The sequence below is a fragment of the Carassius carassius genome, chromosome 36 (assembly GCF_963082965.1).
Source record: "Carassius carassius chromosome 36, fCarCar2.1, whole genome shotgun sequence".
Classification (NCBI taxonomy): Eukaryota; Metazoa; Chordata; class Actinopteri; order Cypriniformes; family Cyprinidae; genus Carassius; species Carassius carassius.
This window is the reverse complement of record NC_081790.1, coordinates 28,727,037-28,748,694: the sequence shown is the minus strand read 5'-3', so window position 1 is coordinate 28,748,694 and position 21,658 is coordinate 28,727,037. Positions and strand designations below refer to the sequence as shown.

At 37.4% G+C, this 21,658-nt stretch overlaps 1 pseudogene; it reads right to left on the bottom strand.

Moving 5' to 3' along the window:
- Positions 1–5,955: 5,955 nt before the first annotated feature.
- LOC132116840 (prolyl 4-hydroxylase subunit alpha-2-like) lies at positions 5,956–18,319 on the bottom strand (annotated as a pseudogene).
- Between the last annotated feature and the right edge of the window lie 3,339 nt (positions 18,320–21,658).

The following is a 21,658-nucleotide window of genomic DNA, read 5'->3' as shown; positions in this document are numbered from 1 at the left end:
TACTTTGAGTGTAAACTAAAGGCGGGCGTACACGGTGCGATTTTTGCTGTCGTACGAGTTCGCATGCAATTTTTTTCAATCGTGTGGAAATCGCGTATGCTCGTATGATCGCGGCTCGTATCATTTGCGATGAATTACGAGCTGAGCAGAGTGGCTTATGAACACTTCCCGACCTCCCGATCATTTTTAAACATGTCTAAAAAGTTCGTGAGCTATCGGTTTGAATTCGTGATGTGTGCGGTTGAAGGAGCCGATTTGTTGATTTTTGTCGTATATCATCTCGTCCGTACGATTTTCAGATAAACTCGTGCCGTGTGCATGGACATACGATCTTCCGACCATCCAAATTCACACAGTGTACGCCCGCCTTAAATGAGCAAATGCACATTGACATGCGATTATTGCAACCAGCTGCCACTGATCACAGCATGAGTAAAAGTAGGCAGCAGGTGCCCCATATATTAACCTGTGGAGCGTCTTTTTAAAGATGCCTTTACATTCGTGCATTTCTGGATGCGGTGGTTACCTGGTGCTGGGTGCTAGTCACGATTGATGTCTCACATGTCTGGGCATTAAGCATGCTCGGGTGGGGTTTTTTTTTTTTGATGAATCATGCTTCCATTGCAGGAGGATGACCATCTCGGAGCTGTGGACCAGACTCCATTTCCTGCAAAGGGGGGGGGGGGGGGGGGGGGGTTACTGTGCAGATGCCTAGATCTGGAGTTCCCTCTGTGGTGCCCTATTTTTGTCACTGGCCGGACTGGTCTTACGGTGGCGATATGGAATTCCCCTCCTATGGTCTGTAGAGAAACTGCCTCCACCTTGGCATTGTTGCAAGTGCAACAGGCTAGGCACCAAGGGATTTGCATGAGGGTGGTCAAGACCCGGAAGTTCTCAAAGTACTCCGTACTGCAATGGACCTCGCACCATGAGTGACAAATGTTACGGCGCAGTCTCTGGGTCATGTGATGTCCTAGAGCGCCATCTCTGGCTGTGTCTGGCCGACATGCGGGAAACAGACAAGAAACGATTCTTGAATGCCCCTGTGTCCCAGACCGGCCTTTTCAGTGACACAGTGGACAACTTTGACAAGCAGCTCTCCACTGCCCAAAACCCATTAGGCACATCCTGCCCTGGCATGCTGCTGCTGCCTCCACCCAGCCACTGGCAGCAATGCCTAACCCTACTCATTGCCGAGGGCCCCCCGCTTTCACGCAGCAAATGCAGCCTCCAGCAAAGCAGCGCCGTGGAGCCAGCCGCAGGGCAGCCATCCCACCCATCCAGGCCCCCACCAAACCTGGCAGAAAGGGCAAGAGCAAGCAGCCTGAGACAGGCGACCCAGAGATGGAGGGACCACTTCTGGAAATGGTGAATGCACCACTCCCTCCCCCGGAGGAGGACTGGTGCGTTTTGAACCGGGCACTTCACAGCCTCCCATTCAAGATGCTAATGCAGAACTGCGTCTTCAGGTGCATCCCTCCTCAGGATTGGTTCGCAGCGATCGACCTGAAGGATGTGTACTTCCATGTGTCAATCCTTCCACACCACAGGCCATTCCTGGGGTTTGCATTCGAAAGACGGGCATATAAGTACAGGGTCCTGCCCTTTAAAAGTGTCCCTGTCACCCCATGTCTTCACGAACGATGTGGAGGCAGGCCTGGTTTCTCTGAGAGAACAGGGCATTTGCATTTTCAACAACCTTGACAACTGGCTCATGCTCACTCAGTATGAAAGACCGCTTTAGACAGATATTTGTAGACCTGTGGGCTCATGTTTGCGAGATTCTATAGCCTTCATGTGGAGCCGGTATCATGTGTTCTCGACTCAAACAGGTAAGCACTGAGTGGCCCGGCTTTGGGTGGTTTCGCTTTAACTGCTCCAGAGAGTCCATACAGTACACCCTGTTGAGCTCCTCCATTCCCTCGGCAGCCAGATGTGGCAGAGAGTACAGCGTTAGGCCCTCAATCGATGAATCCATGAGAACCAATAGAGGGCTGGGTTCCATATGTTGAGACCTAAGTGGATCCCATATGTTTAAAGTCCACGGTATAGCCTCAGAGCATGTGTTTCCCCGGCAGACTTCTGCCAAATCTGAGGGTTACAATCACCTTTAACCTTGCATATGCACTTAACGGTTGTTAATATTTGTAATTGCTTCCAAAACCTCCTTCAGCAAGGCTGGGGCATCCGCAGCATCCCTGTTCCAAGTGGAGCGGGTATGTTATACAGTCTTACTGAGTAGGTAGTACCATAGTAGCAGTAGCTGGTCTTCTTGGGCTGAGCCCTGGCCTAAGCCAGAAAATAAATGTGGATGGAATAAATCTGGATGCAATAATCGCATGCCAATGCGCATTGGCTTGTTTAGTTTACACTCTAAATAGATTCAAGTAGTAATTAATCGGTCATCCAACATGACATCTCTGTTACCTCCGTTCCTTACCATATGTAACCAAGACATTACTTTTTTTCCCCATGCATTGACTGACAATTCCCCTGTCCCCATATTGAAAGAAATCAAGAGTAAGTGTTGAGGCACTCTGTGCACTGTGGTGAAAAAATCACTTTTTTATCACTTTCAAATCTTTATTTGTGACTGCTCTGTAAGCAACAAAACAATCTAGGCATGGATCATGTTTTGTAACCAGTCCGAATGAACTGGTTTTTCCAGTTATCCAGTTTATCCAGCAAAGGGAGGGGCTTCTGTGTGCAACTGAAGGAATTATATAAATTCAAATTCCGCACATGACTTCATGAAAAGGTTACAATAAAAAGAAAATACTAAGAACACCTATACCTTCAGGACAGAAGAAAGTCTTTCCTTCAGCAGACATATGGCTCATGAGAAACAAGTTACACACAGGTGTGTCACTAGGGATTCTGGGCCACTTGTACAGATCATTGTTTCAGATCCCCCTGAAATCACATTTGTGTGCACCATATACACTAAAGCTAATATAAATATTCGATTTTATGGGTTAAGAGGGCAGGCTTGTGGGTTAGCGCGACCTCACAAAATATGCTACTCATGGTGGCAATACATCATAGTATTTCTTGCTTGACAAAGTTTTGAGATGTTTGTCCCATGTTGCAATTTTTAATCATGACAGTTTCAACTACTGGTACAGATTTATTTTCCACTGAATCAGTTGGTGATTAGTACTCAGAGCTCAGTTCTGATATACTTTACTTGACAAAATAAATCAGAAAAGAGCTTCTGTATTCACTCTGAATGACCGTTCCATAATATTGATTTCTCTGGAGCTTTTTACTCAACTTCTGTGTTTGTGCATCCTAGAGAGACCTAAACAGTGTTTCTGAGAAATTTTCAGAGAAGCCTCTTAAGAAATTCCAATTATGCCAAAGTTTTGACCTATATTTTTTGGACCAATGTGCAATATCTTGTAACTGTGGCAGCACGCTCAAAGGTATATATTTGTATCTCCTTTACCCCAAAAGGGTTCATAATAGTACCTTAGAGCAGGGGTTCTTAACCTTTTTGATGTCAGGGCCCAAATTTTACAGTACAAAGTGGCCCAGGGCCCAATCAAATATTAGCACTGTATTGGTTTATTGATCTCAGCCTTGGTTTGATTTGTATTCAATAACTAAATGAAATCCACTTGCAGTTTAACAGTTTATTATTCATGTGTATATAAACCTGCACATAAAACAAGATGTCAAACACAACAATTCAAGGAACAAATCAATCTGCATCAAGAACAAAATTAAAAGGCTCAAGTCAGGCATATTAACACAAAAAATCAGTAAGATTTGACAGATTTTACTTACAAAAAAATAACATTTATATAAAATAAAAACAATAAAATATAGGCGTACTGACGGACCGCTCCTGGAACGCACTGACAGACCTCGGCCGCATGCAGTGTGAACGCTGGAATCCTTTAACATGGGTGCATAAAACAAAACATGCAACGCATACGCACTTCAGACAGAGTATGTGTGAAACAGCCGTAATTCAGCGCGTGCAGCACAGCAAAAATAGACTCGGTACAGGCGGATCAGAAGCACAGCGGTAGGATTCGCGAGACCACGTGATTTGCCTGTCCAACACTACAGCCTATGGTCCAACATTGTTTTTCTTGATTTCTGTGTGATCTAACATGGTTGGCTAAATGTTAATGTTTTGTCCGGTTTAATTATGTTTATTCCAGTCATGCAACTCCTGCAGTTAAACTCCACACCACTTCCTTTTTTTTTAATTGTCCTTGTAAAAGGGATCTGTGGAGTCATATAATAATGTGAGGTTTTTCAACTTTAAGGATGAACCTCTTGTCTTCTATTTCTGGCCGCATGAATATAGTAATGTGAAATACGATTGGGAGTCTGCACAGGGTGTTTATTTTTAAATGCACATTATTATTTTTTTTACCTGTATTTTGTATTTTCTGTGCGGTTTGGACGCGGAGTGCGTCAGAAATACACTAGGCGCCGATCTTTAGGAAGCGGCGCGGAGAGCTACTTCTGGGATGCTTTTGAAAAGTGCCGCAGAGCGTCTGGTGTAAACACAAGCATAGATCACGGATGGTGATCAGTGTGTGTGTTCTGTGGTGCTCCTCAGAGGCTGCGTGAGGTGGTTTGTGGTGCTAATGTGGAGGAGACGCTGTCTCTGCTGTGTTCTGGAGCCAGAGTTTCCTGCAGCATCACAGATCCTGAGCTTCGCTCTGCCATCAGCGAGGCCGAGAGCGCTGGACAAGCCCTGCAGACCAAGCTACTCCGACACAATGAGTTTGTGGGTGAGTCGAGTCCTGATCGGGACAAATTCAGTTCCTAGTGTGCTAATATACCTCCTAACATTTTTTAATGCCAAGAAAGTGATTTAAGCAATTTTGAGCGTGGCATGGTTGTTGGTGCCAGACGGGCCGGTCTGAGTATTTCACCATCTGCTCTGTTACTGGGATTTTCACACACAACCATTTTTAGGTTTTACAAAAAATGGTGTGAAAAGGGAAAAACATCTAGTATGCAGCAGTCCTGTGACAAAAATGTCTTGTTGATGCTAGAGGTCAGAGGAGAATGGGCCGACTGATTCAAGCTGATAGAAGAGCAACTTTGACTAAAATAACCACTCGTTACAACCGAGGTATGCAGCAAAGCATTTGTGAAGCCACAACACGCACAACCTTGAGGCGGATGGGCTACAACAGCAGAAGACCCCACCGGGTACCACTCACCTCCACTACAAATAGGAAAAAGAGGCTACAATTTGCACAAGCTCACCAAAATTGGACAGTTGAAGACTGTGCATCCCACAAATCTCCACCAACTGCAAGATGCTATCCTATCAATATGGGCCAACATTTCTAAAGAATGCTTTCAGCACCTTGTTGAATCAATGCCACGTAGAATTAGGGGTAGGGGGTTAAACACAGTATTAGTATGTTCCTAATTTTCCTTTAGATGAGTGTATATATATAATCCATAAACAGCTCCTCAAAAGGCAGACAAAGAAACATGACTTCATATTTAGACATTTTATTGCAAACCATATAAGAATATGAAATAAACACTGAAGAACAGGAAAATAATTTATGCATTATATTAACATGATATTTCTGACATGACACGATATTCCAGTTTAACCGGCTAAGAAATGTTAATTAAGGGGTAAATGAAAACATTCCAAATAAAAGTGAAATCCCCAACACAGAATGGCTCACAAACCCCAGCAGTGAGTGCTGACTGGAACTCATATACGTTTGCAGACTCGAGGCACTGTGGCTAGAACCGAGCTCAAGGTCAGTCCACTTCAGTCAGTTTGTTTGAAACTGACAAACGAGAGGATGAGACAGGAATGGACATTCATTGCCTTTCAAACAACCTACTTCTTATGCCATGTTCATTTCAACAGGAGTAGTAGTTCTCTCTCAGAAGAACGTGGGATTTATACGATGAATGCAACTATTCACAGTATTTAAAGACAATACTTCACATGATGAGCCTGCTTTTAATTCACTTACCCCATTTACTGCCCACTAGAACAGGACAGGCAGTGTGTCTGGTTCTGAAGTCTCCTTCTCCACTCTTAAAGAGATTGTACCAGAACACTGCTGTTCCCTACAGAGAGGCCAGGAGCTTTCTCAAATAAATGCTACATCTGAAAAATAACTGATAACAACACTTTAGTTAAAGGAGCAATTCTCACTCTTAACTAGCATGTATATTACCAGCATATTGGCTGTTTATTAGTTCTTATAAAGCATGATCATATTTTGGATCCCTTAATCTACCCCATATCTAAACTAAGAACTAGCTTTCTAATGATTAATAAGCAGCAAATTAGAAGTTTGAGGCAAAAGTTATAGTTAATAGTGAGAATTGGATCATAAAAATTATCTGTGACCTAATTAAATGATCAACTCAACACTTGATGCTGATACCAATATTTACATATCAGGGTGATTGATCAATGTGATAAAATTTACAAAAAAATAAAAAATACTGCTTACACTGCATCTACTACAAATTATATACAGCATTTAGCTACAATATGTAACAAAAAAAAGTGATTGCAGTACCATCATCACTGATGTAATGATTTCATGCATGTTTTATTATGAAATGTTTAAAAAGGTTGTCTGTACCTTTCTTGGCCAAATAGCGGCTCCAAAATCAGGGAAAACGTTCGCCCCACCAGCCTCAACATCACTCATCTGTAATGAAGAAAGAGTATTCGCATCCTCCTTTCAGAACAACATGGTATGATCAGCATTTCATATTTTTGTAAAAAAAAAAAAAAAGACTATATAATCCAGAATATGGGAGTAATTTGACTGAAATGACTTCTAATGCAAAATTCTGTCCAAAATAAAGGTAAATTAGAAACAGAAGAAATACTAAGAAACCAATTTGGAGTTATTATATATTGTAATGATGAAGTAAAGGCAGTCGGATCCATCTGCAGGACTTTATTGAAGCAGGTAACGAACCAAGGATGCACAGAGCATAAAACACTAAGGAAACACGAAGCAACATGCAGCGTGGCCAAACAACACTTCACAGAGAAACACAGAACCAGGCAGTCCAGATAAAGGTCGGATAATGATTAACAGGTGGATATGATGATGCTGATGGGAAAACCAGACAGGGCTGGGAACTAATGATAGCAGAAGGGAAAGATGGGAATTGCAGTCCTAGAACTCAGGTGACAAGGAGCGAATGAGACTGGAGAGAGGTGAAGGCGCGCACTCAGTGATAGGCGCGCGCTCCGTGACATATATATATATTTTTTCCTGTTTTTAAGTAGAGAGGGAGTCTTTTATTTTTATCACTGTTTTCATTTTAATGTACAATGAAACACTATGAATTTAATGCATCTGCTCAAGAGGGCCATTTAGAGATATTATATTGTCACAAAATATGCACAATGGTCTTAAAAGTGCAAGTGTAGTGAAGAGGTTCGCAAACTTTTTTACAGCAAGATGCCCAGACGCCAGGCACCACGGGATACACATACTTACATAATTTTATAAAGTAGCCACACGATTTGCAGTGCCTAATGATTTGAAAGCATCAGGTTCATCTTTCTATGAAGATAAAATTTTAGAGTAAAGACAGGCAGAGGAGCAGAAGCACAACACATGTACTTACGTATACATAACTTACGTATACATACGTATACGTACGTTCAGATAGGTGGCAAGTCTATTTCCATCAACCTTGAGGTTGCTGTCAAAAGGACGCTGCAACAGACGTTTGTAACTTTTAAACCAGACTAAACGGAAGTTGTGAATATCTCCGCCTCTGAGGCAACATTACTTTATCTTCAATATGACAAGTGTTAGGCATCAAATCAATTTACAAACATGTACTCAATTTAACATATTTTTTTAAGAAAATACTTTGGCTCCAGTGGTTAATGAAGTGCCTGATACATTCCCATTTTCATAAAACAATAAATATCCCTATGACATTATCAGGAAATGTCTTACCATCAGCAATAAAAATGTGTACTGTCAGCTGCTATTCCAACCTTTTACAATAGGGGGTGTTTACACGACATAATTTTTCAACTAAATACTGAAAACTCCATGCGTTTTGGGGGCCTGAAGAATGCTAATTTTGAAAACAGGTTTCAAAAGTGCAAATTTTTTTAAAACGATGGCATTATCATCTGCGTAAACTCCAAAAATGCAAATTTGTAAAAACGATGGCATTATTTCTGCGTAAACTACAAAAATGCAAATTTGTGAAAACGATGGCATTATATTTTCTGCGTAAACTACAAAAATGCTAATTTGTCAAAACGATGGCATTATAATTTCTGCGTAAACTACAAAAATGCTAATTTGTGAAAACGATGGCATTATCATCTGTGTAAACTACAAAAATGCTAATTTGTGAAAACGATGGCATTATCATCTGCGTAAACTCCAAAAATGCAAATTTGTAAAAACGATGGCATTATTTCTGCGTAAACTACAAAAATGCAAATTTGTGAAAACGATGGCATTATATTTTCTGCGTAAACTACAAAAATGCTAATTTGTGAAAACGATGGCATTATCATCTGCGTAAACTACAAAAATGCTAATTTGTGAAAACGATGGAATTATCATCTGCGTAAACTACAAAAATGCTAATTTGTCAAAACGATGGCATTATAATTTCTGCGTAAACTACAAAAATGCTAATTTGTGAAAACGATGGAATTATCATCTGCGTAAACTACAAAAATGCTAATTTGTGAAAACGATGGAATTATCATCTGCGTAAACTACAAAAATGCTAATTTGTGAAAACGATGGCATTATCATCTGCGTAAACTACAAAAATGCTAATTTGTGAAAACGATGGAATTATCATCTGCGTAAACTACAAAAATGCTAATTTGTGAAAACGATGGCATTACATTTTCTGCATAAACTACAAAAATGCTAATTTGTGAAAACGATGGCATTATCATCTGTGTAAACTACAAAAATGCTAATTTGTGAAAACTGGCATTATAATTTCTGCGTAAACTACAAAAATGCTAATTTGTGAAAATGATGGCATTATCATCTGCGTAAACTACAAAAATGCTAATTTGTGAAAACGATGGCATTATAATTTCTGTGTAAACTACAAAAATGCTATTATTTGAAAATGGCATTATCATCTCTGTGTAAACTACAAAAATGCAAATTTGTAAAAACAGTGACATCATGCACATTACGTGTTGGGTCTACAGGAATGTGTATGTGCGTAGTGTTTCTTTACAAAGTGACATCAACCATCTAATGGCCTGGCATGAAAAATATAGTTGTTTTAGTCATTTTCGTGGATCCGTGTGAACAGGGATCATTTAAACAACATTATCATCTGCATGCAAACCTTTAAAAAATGCAAAATGGGCAAAGTCGTGTAAACATACCCTTGGACACATTTTAAAATGGGATATTTTCCATTAAGTGACACATTATACCCCACATAAAACATTATTAATTAGAATAAAACTTTCAATAATAATTTGGTTTATTTTGGCCTTGTCCACTTCCATGCTTCTGTTATTTATAAATAAAATGGAGATTTCATAGACTCTATATTAAGGTTTTTAATTATATTACATTATATTATTTTTGGTTTACAGACAAAATATGGAAAAAGTTAAGAAACTGATATTGTGTGTCAACTGACAGTAAAAATGCCCCACTGATATAAATGTTTTCTTAATTATAAGAGAAATATCAAAATGACACTGCATTGTTTTTTAAATGAAAACTGTCACTAATATTTCTTCATGCACATGCCACTGATTGTTCTGGTGCAAAATATCATGCCACATAACTGAAGGAATGATGTAGTTCATGCACAAAGCTCTTACCCTTGAGAAATCATAATGTGGCTCATATTGACCTCCAACGCCATAGTTAGCCACCTATGATTGAACAGAAGTTATAAGAAAACCCTTTTCACACAAATTCAGTTACAGTCACAATTCACTATTCACATAAGCACTGGGTGTGAAGTAAATCATGTGCATCAAAAATCTGTAGCTTTATATCAAGAACCATTTCTCACTATTAACTAGCATGCATTTTTACTAGCATATCTGCTGTTTATTATTACTTACAAACTATGTTAATGCCTTATTCTGCATGATCATATTTTAGATCCAACCCACATCTAAACTTAACAACTAACTTACTATTAATAGACATCAAATTAGAAATTTATTAGGGCAAAAGTCATAGCTAATAGTTAGTTAATAGTGAGAATTGGTCCCCAGACTAAAGTGTAAATAATGAACATGGTGGTATGACATAATATTAATATCCAAATTCTTAACTGACAAATATTTTGTACATAATTTTATTGCTGATATTGTAATGTGTATTACTCTAAATACACTACACTATTATTATATAATATGAAATACTGTCTCTAAAATGTATTATATTAATTAATAATTAATAATTGTAAAATAATTAATCGCATCCAAAATAAGTTTTTGTTTACATAATGTGTGTGTACTGTGTATATTTATTATGTATTTAAAAAAATATTTACATGTATATATTTATATTGTATATAAATATATTTATATATTTCTTTCTGATATATATATATACATGCATGTGTGTGCATTTATATATACATAATAAATATACACAGTACACATGTATATATTATTTAAACAAAAACTTTTGATCGCGATTAATCGTTTGACAGCACTACTTGTATTATTAATTTAATTTAAAACTTTTCAATGTAAATCAAATGAAAATGTAACAATTCCTTTTAATTTTTTGGGAAACAAAGTACTGCACAACACATTTACTGTTACCAGAAAATTGTGATTATTTCTGAAATTTAGTTTTAATAATGGCATTATTATTCATTTGAGAAGTACATTCTACCCTATTGTATTATACTGTATTACAGGGATGGAATTATTGTACTGATATCGTAATCGGCCGATAATGGCTTTAAATGTAAATATTGGCATCGGCCCCATATGAAAAATTATGTCCATATGTCTAGCCAATGAGAGGAATATGTCAACTCACATGTGCTCAGGGTGTGCTAGTGATATGACCATCTACAAATATTAAATCTAAAAATAAAATGTTAGGGTTAACACTGCATCTTTCTGGAGGGGGGAGGGGCGGGGGGGATGCACCGATTGCTATATAGTTTATCTATAATTATTTTCAAAGCTTTAATATACTGTAAAAAAAACTTAATTACTGTTTATTTTATTTTAACAAATAAGTTAAAAACTAACTCAAATTTAAAATATTCGGTATCGGCTAAAATGAGTTGAAAAAAAATATCGGCATATCGGATATCTGCAAAAATCCAATATCGTGCATCCCTATCATATTATATTATATTACATCATATCACATTCTCGGGCATGAGACTAAAGCCTATGGAGACCCCGGCTTGCATGTGTGATGTTCTGGAGTATTTAGGATGAGTGACCTGTAGAAGTTCTGCAGTGTCTACAGTTAATCCAGTGATGTCCTCTATTCTCTGATTGACCCGAGCGATCACTGGATCGTCTTCCCCATCTAACCATGCGCTGCAGACACACCAGAAAACAAGAAGATAATGACAAAATTCTGTTCAACAGCTGCATTCAAAACACTTCTTCATGCATTACTTACAGGTGAGAGCTATGACCAAATCACAGAATGAAACCATTTACATCACAGTAAAGGCATATCATCATATGCTTATTTTTTGCTGGATATTCAATGAAATGATCAAGAGTGATGTTGTTCTATATATCAGCAATTAGGAACACGATTCCTTGCCCACCAATATTCATGCATATGTACTGTCATGTTCTTTATATTGCAAATACAGGTCCTTCTCAAAAAATTAGCATATTGTGATAAAGTTCATTATTTTCCATAATGTAATGATAAAAATGAAACTTTCATATATTTTAGATTCATTGCACACCAACTGAAATATTTCAGGTCTTTTATTGTTTTAATACTGATGATTTTGGCATACAGCTCATGAAAACCCAAAATGCCGGTCTCAAAAAATTAGCATATTTCATCCGACCAATAAAAGAAAAGTGTTTTTAATACAAAAAAAGTCAACCTTCAAATAATTATGTTCAGTTATGCACTCAATACTTGGTCGGGAATCCTTTTGCAGAAATGACTGCTTCAATGCGGCGTGGCATGTAGGCAATCAGCCTGTGGCACTGCTGAGGTGTTATGGAGGCCCAGGATGCTTCGATAGTGGCCTTAAGCTCATCCAGAGTGTTGGGTCTTGCGTCTCTCAACTTTCTCTTCACAATATCCCACAGATTCTCTATGGGGTTCAGGTCAGGAGAGTTGGCAGGCCAATTGAGCACAGTAATACCATGGTCAGTAAACCATTTACCAGTGGTTTTGGCACTGTGAGCAGGTGCTAGGTCGTGCTGAAAAACGAAATCTTCATCTCCATAAAGCTTTTCAGCAGATGGAAGCATGAAGTGCTCCAAAACCTCCTGATAGCTAGCTGCATTGACCCTGCCCTTGATAAAACACAGTGGACCAACACCAGCAGCTGACATGGCACCCCAGACCATCACTGACTGTGGGTACTAGACACTGGACTTCAGGCATTTTGGCATTTCCTTCTCCCCAGTCTTCCTCCAGACTCTGGCACCTTGATTTCCGAATGACATGCAAAATTAGCTTTCATCCGAAAAAAGTACTTCGGACCACTGAGCAACAGTCCAGTGCTGCTTCTCTGTAGCCCATTTCCTGCACACGCCTGTGCACGGTGGCTCTGGATGTTTCTACTCCAGACTCAGTCCACTGCTTCCGCAGGTCCCCCAAGGTCTGGAATCGGTCCTTCTCCACAATCTTCCTCAGGGTCCGGTCACCTCTTCTCGTTGTGCAGCGTTTTTTGCCACACTTTTTCCTTCCCAGACTTCCCACTGAGGTGCCTTGATACAGCACTCTGGGAACAGCCTATTCGTTCAGAAATTTCTTGTTTAAAAAAATGCAGTGAAGTTCACAGACCGCAAGCAGTTTGTAAATCAAGAAATATGTGTGTGTGCATCAGAAATACATTTCTGAATCTTGTCCTGTGCATTTGTGAATCTTGAGCGCATTTGTAAATTTTGTTTGTATTTCTGAATTGTGTGTGTATTTCTGAATTGTGTGTGTATTTCTGAATTTTGTTGCATTTGTAAATCTTTTTGCTTTTTAAATTTTGTGTGTGCATTTGTGAATTTTGTGCGCATTTGTGTGACAATGACAACAGTGTGTGTATTTATGAATCCCATATGTGCATATGTGAATGTAGTGTGTGCATTTATCTTTATTGAGACTCTTTTGGCTCCATATATTTTGTGCTCCAGGGTCACATCTGTCCGTCAGTCACCTTAGGTTTGGCAAGCTCCTTGATCTTCTCGATCTCTTCATCAGAGAGGGCGTCCAGAAAGCGTATGATATGAGGACTGTCCCACTCGTCCTCCTCCTTCATGGGCTTGAGCAGCAGACGCGGGCTCCTGTTGCCATCCTGATAGCGGCAGAACAGGCGGCTACGCCTCTTTTGAGTCGGTCGGGAAATTAAGAGAGGGAGAAAAAAAAAACGGAAAAACTTTTTTATAACAGCCTACCTTATTTAGGATGATTTTTATATTTACATGTATTTATTTATTGAGATAAATTAATTTCTGTTTTCTATTTTGCAAACACTCATCTGAAATTAAAAAAAAATCAGGATTTGATGTTATACCTACACTGGGAAAAGATTACATATTCAATTACAGGATTCCCTAAATTCTCTTTTGTGTTTTCATCATATTTCTCTGATATAAATCTACTTCCTGTGGTGTAATGGGCTTTATATTGTTATTGTGACGTCTTCTTCTCAGCCCTGCCTTATGTAGGGGTTATGTTGTTCATCACAGTGAACTGACACTGTATTAGACGTGATTTTAGCATCTTAATTACTTTGTTGTTGTCATTATTCAACTATCGCATCTTTGTTTTTTTTGTTTTTTTATTATTATCTATAACAGACAGTCTGTTTTGGGTTGGTTGGGGAGGGTTTACGAATCTAAACCTAAAACAATCTCTTTACAAACAATAGCATTTGTCTTTGAAATAAAATAGTGAAATATTATCATTTAAACTTATTGACAATTATTTTTATTATTATTGGTGTTGAAAACAGTTTTAGCTGCACACAGCACTTTTGCATCATTTTAAATATCTTTACTGTCACTTTGGATCAAATTATTCAACTCCTTAAAAAAATCATGCATACCCCAAACCTATGAACAGCTGTGTATTACAGCTTCCACAAAATTATTAAAAAAAACAACTGTATTCAACATTGATAATAAAACAGAAACGCAGCAAATCAGTATATTATTCTGATTTCTGAAGATCATGTGACACTGAAGTCTGGAGGAATGATGCTGAAAATACAGCTTTGATCACAGAAATAAATTATATTTTAAAATATATTCACACTGAAAACAGTTATTCTGAAGAGTAATAATATTTCCCTATTTTTACTGCATGTTTAATTAAATAAATGCAGTCCTTGTGAGCAGAAGAAACCTGTCTGAAATAAGACTCAAAATGATGAGGCTTACAAAAGCAATGAAGTGAAAAGGGCAATAGATTCCCTCATTGTGCATTTGGGATGTAAGCTGCGCTCACCATTTTGACTCCCGCTCCCCTGCAGAGGGCCTCGTACACCTCTCTCTCGGGCAGGTGGTCTTTGGGCCGCTCATAAGTGTCCAGCTGAATGGGCCTCTCCTCTGCGGGCTCCTGCTGACCCCGGTCCCTCAGCTCTTTAGACAGTAAAGTAGTGCAGGTTTGCTCCTGCCCTCTGGTGGCTGGGATCTGCACGTGCATGCACAGCACAGGATATGCAATTCTCAAAGGTTGAGAAATACAGCAAAACATAAAAAAATCCCCATCAGATATTTTTCTTGGATTCCATGTAATATAAATGGGCCACTCTACAGAACTGATTCAAAGTCAGAGCTGGAAACATCTTGAAAAAAACGAATTGTATAATATCTAAGGTACACATTTCTAGAAATTGTGCAGTTAATTCTCATCTGTGTCCCTGCAGCACAGAAGCAGTCTTAAGTCTCTGGGGTGTATTTGTAGCAATAGACAACAATACATTGTATGAGTCAAGATTATAATTTTTTTATGCCAAATATCATTAAGATATTAAGTAAAGATCATGTTCCATGAAGATATTTAGTAAATTTCCCACTGTATCAAAACTTCATGTTTGATTAGTAACATGCATTGCAAAGAACTTCATCTGAACAACTTTAAAGATGATTTTCTCAATATTTAGATTTTTTTCCTCCCTCAGATTCCAGATTTTTAAATAGTTGCATCTCAGCCGAATATTGTACGATCCTAACAAACCACACATCACTGGAGAGATGATTTATTCATAATTTATAAATCTCAATTTTGTAAACTAAGACGAACGGCTTTTTCAGAAAGTTTTGGAATATTTCTATATCTATACTGACATTATGATTTTGTCTACATCTACCTTGTAAATATATGTTTTGCTATTTTATTAAAAAGTTTTTAGAGGTAAATCAATTTTAACAGTATTTCAAGTGTTCTTTATGAGATTTGTTCTGTTCTGAACCCAATCTATCCTTGTTAAAGGCATAAAGTTGATCATACTGATTTCAAAATTAAGGGTTCATTAGTTTGAATATGCATTGAACCAAACACTATCATAGCATCTTGATAATTCAATCTATTTTATTTTTGACAGACCCCTGTTTCCATACAGACTGCACATTTTCAGTAGTTATAGTAATGCTTTGGTATCGACCACATCACATTACAGAATTTTAACTCACATCCTAAAAATGTCGCATAACTGTAGGATTATGTGTTCCCTTTCGTTACTCCCGGAACAATGATGACATGTTTCGGTCGTGACCGTTTATGGGAATAACACACACTTTTAGGTAGTGACAATTTTAGATACTTTTGAACCTTGCTAACAGATGCTAATCAGCCCATGATTTGCTAGCGCAGTTCTGAACAGTTGAACACATAAAAATGCACAAATTATTTCAATATTCAATATTCATGAGCTGAAATTTGGGGGATACGGTTAGAGACAGCCACCTCCCAAATTTAGGATATTATTTATATATATATATATATGTGTGTGTGTTTCAATAGATCTTCGTAAACATCTAAAATTTGGATTCTTAAATGCTTTTTAAATGGGTTGTTTGGTTGTGGGACAGAAGTTTGCACCAATTCTGTAGAATGGCCCATATTTGTGACTCTCGAGCACAAAACCTGTCATAAGGGTTACATTTTTAATAAACTGAGATGTATTCATCATCTGAAAGCTGAAAAATAATCTTCCCAATGATGTATGGTTTGTTAGGAGGACAATATTTGTCTGAGATACAACTATTTGAATTTGAGAGTGCAAAGTAAAAACTAAATATTGAAAAAAAAATCGACTTTAAAGATGTCCAAATTAAGTTTTTAGCAATGCATATTACTGATCAAAAATGAAGTTTTAATATATTTACAATAGGAAATTTACAAAATATCTTCATGGAACATGATCTTTACATAATATCCTAATGATTTTTGGCAAACAAGAGAAATGGATCATTTTGACCCATACAATGTATTGTGGTCTATTGCTACAAATATACAGATGAGAGTTCCTGTGCCTTTATGTGGCTTTTACATTTCATAATGATCATCTAGTGTCATCAAAAGATAATGAGAGATCCCAGCCATTAGCCCCGTCACATGTCAAACTGTACAACAGTCACACAAAAATACTTTATATACATTCTGTTTACTGTTGTCATTATTTGTAGTCTTTCTCTACATAGTTTTTCTCTATATAGTGCTTATTAAATTCAATTTCAGTGTCCATTTACTTAATCTTAATTACTTTATTATTTCAACTTAATGAAAAAAACGAAATATTTTCTTGCCAACTAGCTGAAATCATTACACACACACACACACACACACACACACACACAGGTTGTTTTGTTTTTGTTTTTTTCTCACTTATTTCCATATTTCAGCCAGTACTTATTTCACACAATAAATGCTTTCATTAATTTGAAAGTTTTAGTATTTTGAGCATTTTTATTTTGTCTATATATTTATTACGTTTTAGATTTTATCATCACTTTGTTTAGTTTTAGTTATTTAGTCCTTAAAATTAAACTAAAGAAAAAACTGGAATTGCGAGGAGGGGAAATGATTTGATTAAAAATTATGAGGGCACATGAATGCTCGAAAAATGAATGATAAAAACAGATGTTTAATAAATAATAAAATTTTCCATAAAAAAAGATGAATTTGAGTAAAACTTCAGTTTTATCTGGATTTTAAAGCTAACAATTAACTAACAATCTCTTTGTTAAATCTCTACTTTTTTGAGGACAATTAACATGAAGCACTCGGGTACAAACAGTTCCACTTATAGTTTATGTGCATCTTGCAGAATATGCTTGATGACATTAATTTAACTTCTGAAGCAAACTGTAATTCAAAAGTTTACACCCCCAGGTCATGGATGTCATATCACACACCAAGTTCGGTTTGAATACACTGAGATATAGCCTCAAATCCAGCAGATGTATCAAATTTGTTCAAGCGTTATTCACAGACAGTTTTGACTAATCAACTTGGATTTGACCATGTTTTTGGCATGGCCTCAAGATGATCTGGTTTGAGTTTCACAAAAATTGGACCGATAGTCTAGGAGGAGTTCAAAAAAGTGCAACTGAAATGGAAAATTAAGTCAATGCAATCAAATCATCTTGAGACATCTTGAGGTTTTTAGTATAAACAAAGTGCATATTTGGACAGTTGGTGGCACAAGAGGGATTCAGTTAGAGGCTCCAAATTTGCTGTGGTTCATGCCGAGACTGTGCCAAATTTCATAACTTGCCTGCAAGCACTTCTATGGGCTGCCATTGACTCAAGAGCAAAGGAGGAGGAGAAAGGACATTAAACTAACAGATACAACAGGTGCCTACATACCTAGTGCTTGGCCCCAATCCCAAATCAAGGCTGCGTTCTGATTAGAAAGTTACACAAAAGTCCAAATGATAAAATAAACACATGCTTTAAAAACATTATTTTGATTTGTTCCCATTTGACGGTCTCAGTGTATCACTGCCTCTTTAACTGCTATCACTAGGAATAGGAGCCTTGTATGAAATGAGAAGAGTTGGAGTTACCAGAGTACTGTCTTTGGAGAAACTTTCCGAGTCCCGTTTATACGTGTCCTGCAGACGCATGAGCGCTTTGGCTAATCCCTTCTCGTCCTCCTCATCTGGGAAATACTGTCTGTGCACAGACATGTTTGAGAACAATTGATAACTTTTTTAAAGACACAGTGCTTTGGAGCACATGATCCTCATGGGACAACAGCAGTGTCATGTGGTCAAATATTTTTGAATAACGAGAGTTTATCTGTATGACAAACAGATTTCATAGATGTGACCCTGGAGCACAAAAGCAGTCAAGTCTCTGAAAAAAAACATTGTATGGGTCAAAATTATACTTTTTTTTATGCCAAAAGTCATTAGGCTATTAAGATCATGTTCCATGAAGATATTTAGTGAATTTCCTACCATAAATATATCAAAGCCTAATTTTTGATTGGTGATATGCATTGCTAAGAACTTCATCTGGACAACTTAAAAGATGATTTTCTCAATATTTAGATTTTTTATTTATTTTTTGCTCCCTCAGATTCCAGATTTTCAAATAGTTGCATCTCAGACGGATCGGATCCTAATAAACTACACATCAATGGAAAGCTGATTTATTCAGCTTTCAAATGATGTATATATCTCAATTTCGAAAAGAACAAAAATGACACTTAAGACTGGTTTTGTGGTCCAGGGTCACATAAATTACTGCTAGTTGCTTGTCACTTGTTCTCACATAATAAAATGATTCTAACTCGAATTGTAATAATTTACTCATCCTCATGTCTTTGCAAACCTGTATGAGTTTCTTTCTTCTGCTCAACACAATAGATAACAAGTTGACGTTCATAGTATTTTCTCTCTACTATGGAAGTCAATGGCTATCAGCAAATGTTTGGTTGGAGGGTGAGTAAATGACAGGATTATCATTTTTGGGTAACCCACACCACACCAAGTGTCTCTGCATTTTATATACTGTACATATATGTATTTGGTAAAAGTGCATCATGTTGGGATCCTGAACACCCGGTCAGGGTTATTTCCCATGGTAATGTACATTATCGCTTGCATGGCTTTCATTTAAGTGGAAACAGTCTCAAGAACTCCCTGTGGCAACACATGTTCACACAAGTTCACATTAGGGAGTAAAAATACACACTCAGACCCTGACGTTTCACTACACAGAACTCAATTTTATTTTGCATAGCATGTTTCAAAGGAGCTTTAAACTAAACCTTGATGTTAATGTTTGGAATATCTTCATTCCTAACGGTCCACATTGTGTAGTTTAGAGCTGGGCGAAAGAACAGTTTTCATATGGCGACAATATAAACAGTGAAGCTTTTGAGATTTGCCATATAGTATGCATTGCTTTATGTGAGTATGAATGTAGATAAAGTTAGATATATTTATAGTAGTTGTAAGTTGAAGCTATTAATTCGTTATGTGGTGATATGGACATTTTTAAAGTACAGAGAACATCAAATTCTACTTACTGTATATCAACTACAGAAATATATACACACATATATATAAAATACTGTTTTTATAGAATACTGAATACTGAATATAGAAATACTGTTTTTATTAATATCATTACACTTTATTTGTTCTGTTTTATTTTGTGAAACTTAACTATGTATATGGAATAACTGTTTTATAAAAGCAATAATCCCCGTGAAACCCCGTTGATCACTTTCTGCATGTAATTTAATCAGAATTTAAACACCAGATGATTTTCATGCAACTAGGAGGAATTGTACCAATTGACGTGAAGATCTCGGCTCGTGTGGGAGAAAAGAAGGACGACAGAATCAAGAGTGTTAACACTAGAAACATTGCCATTGTCAAGCAAAACCTACAAGGAAACCAAACAGACATGTTAAATGTGCAGATATACTTTATATCACATTGAACTTAACCAAAGTCTTCAACTGAAGACTGCTCAGGGAGACTTATTCTGCACCAAGAGTGTGCATATGTGTGTTAAGCATTGAGGACAAACTCTGAATACTGAGCCAAGTCAGGTCTTTGGTGCTTAACCAAAAGTGGGTCAAGAAACAGCTGCAGAGCTTTTATTGCTGGCGAAAAACAAGAGTATGACAAGAAAAGATATTTTATATAGAAACTGATTCAACTTATCAGTATACACTACCGTTCAAAAGTTTGAGGTCAGTCTTTTTCTTTTAAAAGTGATAGTAAAAACATATTGTTAGAAAAGATTTCTATTTAGAATAAGCACTGTTCTCGAACTTTCTATTTATCAAAGAATCCTGAAAAAAAATACTGATTCTAAAAAAAATTATTAAGTCGCTTTCTGCCTTAATTAGAAAGCACAGTGTAGGACCAGTATGTTCTATTAATTATATCTAGTATCTACTGCTGATTTTAAAGTGCAAGTGGAATTGGTCACAGCCACAAATGTGAGGGTGGCAACTAACTAAGCTTTTGGCTAATGACTGGTCATTACTGTAAAATTGTACCACTTGCCATAACGAATGGTTTAACTGGGCGTGGGTGAAATTGGTGGAACCCAAAATGGAAACCACAGGTCACATCCACAAGTCTTTTAAAACAGTCCAGCATTTAAAGACCTCACGATTCAACTGGAGGCGGATTCAGGAAGTCCCAGATTTCTGATGCATCGCAGTTTTTTAGCAAATCTCCAAACAGAACGAATTTTGAGTGAATTAAGGTAGCTTGTTCCAAAGATTCTGCATAAAATCTTACTAAATTCTGCTTTCTTTGCAATAGACCTGAAATTGGACTACTGAAATAGAGGGTATGATAACTTATGGATCATTCAATCAGAGCTCTTGATGGACTAATACTTCATCAAGAGTCCACACCTACTTTCAAACTAAACTCAGTGGAATGTGAACTCAGCAGTGTTCGTCTCTCTTCAGCTGCTCTTGTTTGTGCTAATCGACCTTTTACACATTTTAATTGGAGACGGATCATTAGACAAGAATGCAGATTCTTCCGTGTATGAAATCAGGCCAAAATTCACACTCAACCAGTGCTCTGTCTGTTAAATCCAGCTCAACTTTCACATCACAGAACATCAAGAGCAATATTTATCAAATCATTTAAGTTGAGACAAACAGCATTAGCATACTGTAAAAACAAGAATAAAAAAAAAGACTAACTAAACCTTAAGAGCAAACCAGCACAAACTCTTAACTACCAAATGTTTCTGAAGTGAGTTGATGAGCGATGACGTCATCTTCTAGAAAAGTTTCTGTCCTCAAGAAGATCTGCTGCTTACAGAACATCAGCACAACTCTACACTACATGCAAAAAGGTTCACATATAAGAGCTCTCACCTCGGTCTGCGTTGAAAGTGTGAGAGTGTGATGGGTCAGACCAGCAGAAGCAGTTTTCTCCGCTGTCTTTCAGCTGTTTTGCAGTGATTTTAGTCGTTGCCACATTCAGAAGAGCCTCTCTCACACGCGCACACATCCTCGTAATAAACGCGCACGGCGC